Below are 5,000 nucleotides of genomic sequence, written 5' to 3'. Positions count from 1 at the left end.
GCCCAAAAACGGGCCAAAACTGGCCATTTTTGGCTGCGCGAGCGAGCGGCGAGCGGCGGACAACGAGCGAAGCGAGAGGCAGCACCATCCCTGCTATACGAAAGCCCCATCCAGCCCTGTGCCACCCGGGGGGTTCCAGGGTGCTGAGATGGCTGACATTTTGCTCCGCTCACGACGGTCACCGCGCGACGCAAGAACAGCCCAAAAACAGGCCAAAACGGCCCAAAAACGGGACAAAACTGGCCATTTTTGGCTGCGCGAGCGAGCGGCGAGCGGCGGACAGCGAGCTAAGCGAGAGGCAGCACCGTCCCTGCTATACGAAAGCCCCATCCAGCCCTGTGCCACCCGGGGGGTTCCAGGGTGCTGAGATGGCTGACATTTTGCTCCGCTCACGACGGTCACCGCGCGACGCAAGAACAGGCCAAAAACAGGCCAAAACGGCCCAAAAACGGGCCAAAACTGGCCATTTTTGGCTGCGCGAGCGAGCAGCGAGCGGCGGACAGCGAGCGAAGCGAGAGGCATCACCGTCCCTGCTATACGAAAGCCCCATCCAGCCCTGTGCCACCCGGGGGGTTCCAGGGTGCTGAGATGGCTGACATTTTGCTCCGCTCAAGATGGTCACCGCGCAACGCAAAAACAGGCCAAAAACTGGCCAAAACGGGCCAAAACTGGCCATTTTTGGCTGCGCGAGCGAGCGGCGAGCGGCGAACAGCGAGCGAAGCGAGAGGCAGCACCGTCCCTGCTATACGAAAGCCCCATCCAGCCCTGTGCCACCCGGGGGGTTCCAGGGTGCTGAGATGGCTGACATTTTGCTCCGCTCACGACGGTCACCGCGCGACGCAAGAACAGGCCAAAAACTGGCCAAAACGGCCCAAAAACGGGCCAAAACTGGCCATTTTTGGCTGCGCGAGCGAGCGGCGAGCGGCGGACAGCGAGCGAAGCGAGAGGCAGCACCGTCCCTGCTATACGAAAGCCCCATCCAGCCCTGTGCCACCCGGGGGGTTCCAGGGTGCTGAGATGGCTGACATTTTGCTCCGCTCACGACGGTCACCGCGCGACGCAAGAACAGCCCAAAAACAGGCCAAAACGGCCCAAAAACGGGACAAAACTGGCCATTTTTGGCTGCGCGAGCGAGCGGCGAGCGGCGGACAGCGAGCGAAGCGAGAGGCAGCACCGTCCCTGCTATACGAAAGCCCCATCCAGCCCTGTGCCACCCGGGGGGTTCCAGGGTGCTGAGATGGCTGACATTTTGCTCCGCTCACGACGGTCACCGCGCGACGCAAGAACAGCCCAAAAACAGGCCAAAACGGCCCAAAAACGGGCCAAAACTGGCCATTTTTGGCTGCGCGAGCGAGCAGCGAGCGGCGGACAGCGAGCGAAGCGAGAGGCATCACCGTCCCTGCTATACGAAAGCCCCATCCAGCCCTGTGCCACCCGGGGGGTTCCAGGGTGCTGAGATGGCTGACATTTTGCTCCGCTCAAGATGGTCACCGCGCAACGCAAAAACAGGCCAAAAACTGGCCAAAACGGGCCAAAACTGGCCATTTTTGGCTGCGCGAGCGAGCGGCGAGCGGCGAACAGCGAGCGAAGCGAGAGGCAGCACCGTCCCTGCTATACGAAAGCCCCATCCAGCCCTGTGCCACCCGGGGGGTTCCAGGGTGCTGAGATGGCTGACATTTTGCTCCGCTCACGACGGTCACCGCGCTGTCACGACCTTAGCTGGTTTTGCCTAAGGCGTGCGGCACCCTCGCGCGTCCGTCCGCAAAGGTCAGCCTCCCCGAAGCCTCCCATTGTCCCTTAGGACCAACAAAAGAGAGAACGGGTTAAAGAGAACGCCTCAATCGGGATCCACAAGCAAACATGTCCGAAAAACACTTCATAGACAATGCAAATTACAAACAGACTTTACAAGCTCTGAATAGTGGCACAACAAAGGGTAAAATGGTCCATTACAGACCGAAAAGCTCTCGAACGTGTCCACATGACACAACCTTTATTTACAAGCCTAAAGAGGCCACCAACCCAACTAAAATGGGACTATTAAGCCTTCGGCCGCCCCTTTACATTCTGTACAAGGCATGAACATGCCAAAAGACAACGGACAGACATAAGCATTACATCCAACATCTTGTTTAGAAGTTTGTCCGTTACATTCTCCCCCACTTATCCCTTCGACGTCCTCGTCGAAGCCTTTGTGAACACTGCAACTCTTCGCCTTTGCTGAGTCTTCAATCTTCCGCTCCAGCTGCAATGCGCCTCCTGGCTCCCAGCTGCTCTCCGCTGCTGTTTCTGAGTAGTCGAACCTTTGATCCGCCATGCTGCTTCAACTCGCCAATGACTCTGACTCTGGTGTGGGGTTGGCTGAGTTGTATTGATCCTTGTTGATTCCTGCGGATCCACCAAATGAAGGAAAAGACCATTCTTACTGCGCCAGTTTCTCAAAATTTCCACATGCTGCTTGAACTGGGTGGATGCTTGTTGGAGCTTTAACGAGCATCGCCTCGCAAACTTCTGAAGTTTTGGGTCCTTCCTCCACAAAATCTGCTCATTGACTCTTCTTTCAGTTAGTTGTCACATCCAAGTAGGTTCGCATCACTTCCGCTTTCGATTGGCATTTCGTTGGGAAATGAAGCGGACAATCTACTCTCAGTAGCACTGATCACCGTTGGTGAGGATTTTGACAACTATTGTCTTCCATTATCTTCGAAGGGTCTTTGAACTTGTGCAGAGCTCCTCTGCTGGATAGATAAGAGAACTGGGGTACTCGGTTTCGCCCATTCTCTTAAGAGTTGAGAAGGCAAAGGTTACTTGACTTCGCCCGCCTCCTCGAGGTTGTACTTCATGCATCGAGCTGGTTACTGGCCTTCGCCTGCTCTTTGCTCACACTTCTGAAGCACTTGAAGTGTTTGCACTCCTTGCGTTGAGTTAGCTACTGTGATTCACCTTCTCAATGCCATTGAACTTCTGGAATGCAGGAAGTTTTCACCCCAACTTGGAGTAATTCTCTGATAGATGAGGTCGCCTCTGGGATTGTACCATCTTCTCCATCAACCCTGCCGCCTACTCCACTGAGTAGCAAAGGTACAGCACCACGTACTGCCTGCTTCGTTCCTTGGTCGTGCACTCTTGCATGACCCGAAGTCCTTCACTTACGGCTATCTTGATGAGAAACTTGTTGACACCGGTCTTACAAAGTTTCTTGGCCTCTGCCCTTCAGCCTTGTCTCGGTACTTGGAGATTGCCTCTGCATGCTCCACCTCCTCGGCCCCTTTCATGACCAAGCGCTCTCCCTCCGTGAGAGCAAGGGATCAATGACTTGCACGGAAGTCCGCCTCTGCGGTACCATGGCGCTGCCATGCCCATGGCCCTACTATCCGTCGCTTCGCCTCTGTATCCCTTTCCTTCACAATCAGTAGAGATGTCTCCGTGGCACTCCTCTGAGTCCACCTCCATTCTAACTGATGCTTGATTTTGGGTAGCTAAGTCCCTCTGGACTCATCGTCGCTTCCTCGCCCCTTTCGACCTCCTGCTTCAACACCTCTGTGTTCTCCAAGCAGTCTGTTTGGTCGATGGAAAGACAGACTGCAACTCCCATGCATGGCCTCTGCCATCACATTGTAGGGTTTGCACCGATTCTGTTCTCCTTAGCTTCCTTGGTAGCAACGTTCGCTTACTCGACCTTGTCCTCTGACTTGTCGGGCTCCCTTAAGCGAATATGAGCTCTGGAGCAGTCCAACTCTCCAGCTGCTTCGATCATACCTCTGCATGATCAAGTCCCTCTCATGGGACTCACTGGTACTTGCATTCGAACTTTTCCCATGGTGGAACCCAGCCCCCATATGCTGATGACCAAGGTTTTCATCCGATGCAAAATTCGGTGCACGCCCGGAAGACCCGCCTCTGCGGTACCATGGCCTTCACTCCTTGAATCCATAGCCCTTCTTGCCGTCGTGTTGTTCACCAAAGCGGAGCTCCCAGTAGCTCCCGATCATACCTCCATATGATCTCATCCCTCACGGGACTTTGTCGTGTGTGTCGCATTGCCACGAACTGTTCCACCACGATCCGCTGCACCATGTCGCCTCCTGGTGACATCTCCATTGCATTCTGATCCTTGTGGAATAAACTCGAATTGTGAACCCTCCATGTGTGGCCTCTGCCAATACATCGCAGGGTCTCCTCCACCTTCGATTTTGTTCGTTCCTTTGGCAATCGACCTTCATCCACCCACTCTTGGGTCACACCTAGATGAAGCACCGCTCTAGGACAGTCCGTCGCCTAGTAGCTCCCGAAGTCCACCGACTTCACTGTAATTTGTGCACCATTGTCTGGATCCTGGGCCTCTGCCCCTACCAGCACAATCTCCACTGTGCACCGCTTCCTTCATAGCAACTCGAATGGCAACACTGTGGCATATTCTTCAAGAGTACCTGCCTCTGCGTCCTCTTGCCCCGTGCTAAGGCCTTCTGTACCCAACTTCGCCTCCGCAAATTGAGTCGCCTTAGTTCCTCCATCGAATGCTCCTCCGAGATAAGGTGCATGTGCCCCGAAGCTCCCTTCGTCTTTGGCACCATGCAAGATGAGTCCGCTCTGTCAGAATGAAGGACCCAGGGAACAGCATGATTCTACTCCTGCCTCTGCAAGAGTTCATGTCCTTGACCTCTGTCTAGGGAAAGCGCTGTGCCTCTGCTCCATGTTCCAACTTCTATGCTGGCTCCCTTCATGCGGTTTGGGTACTTCGCCAAGTTACACCCAAGTTGCTCCGCTCCTCGTTTCTGCATTGAGTCGATGGTGGCCCTCGCGCCCACCATTCCACGGGTCAGCCCTCCCTTGAGTCCGATCTCCATATCGACTCCAAGTGTGCCTCCATTTGAGTTGCTTTGGGTCGCTCCCCCACTTGATCTCGCAATGCATCCACCAATGCATTCTCTCAAGCGAGATCATGCGACGACTCCTCGCCGCTTGCTCAGTCCATCGAGCTTCGTGGAGTTGTTGTTTGT

Source organism: Musa acuminata, unplaced genomic scaffold (assembly GCF_036884655.1).
Source record: "Musa acuminata AAA Group cultivar baxijiao unplaced genomic scaffold, Cavendish_Baxijiao_AAA HiC_scaffold_406, whole genome shotgun sequence".
Taxonomy (NCBI): domain Eukaryota; kingdom Viridiplantae; phylum Streptophyta; class Magnoliopsida; order Zingiberales; family Musaceae; genus Musa; species Musa acuminata.
Note: the sequence above shows the minus strand (reverse complement) of the source record.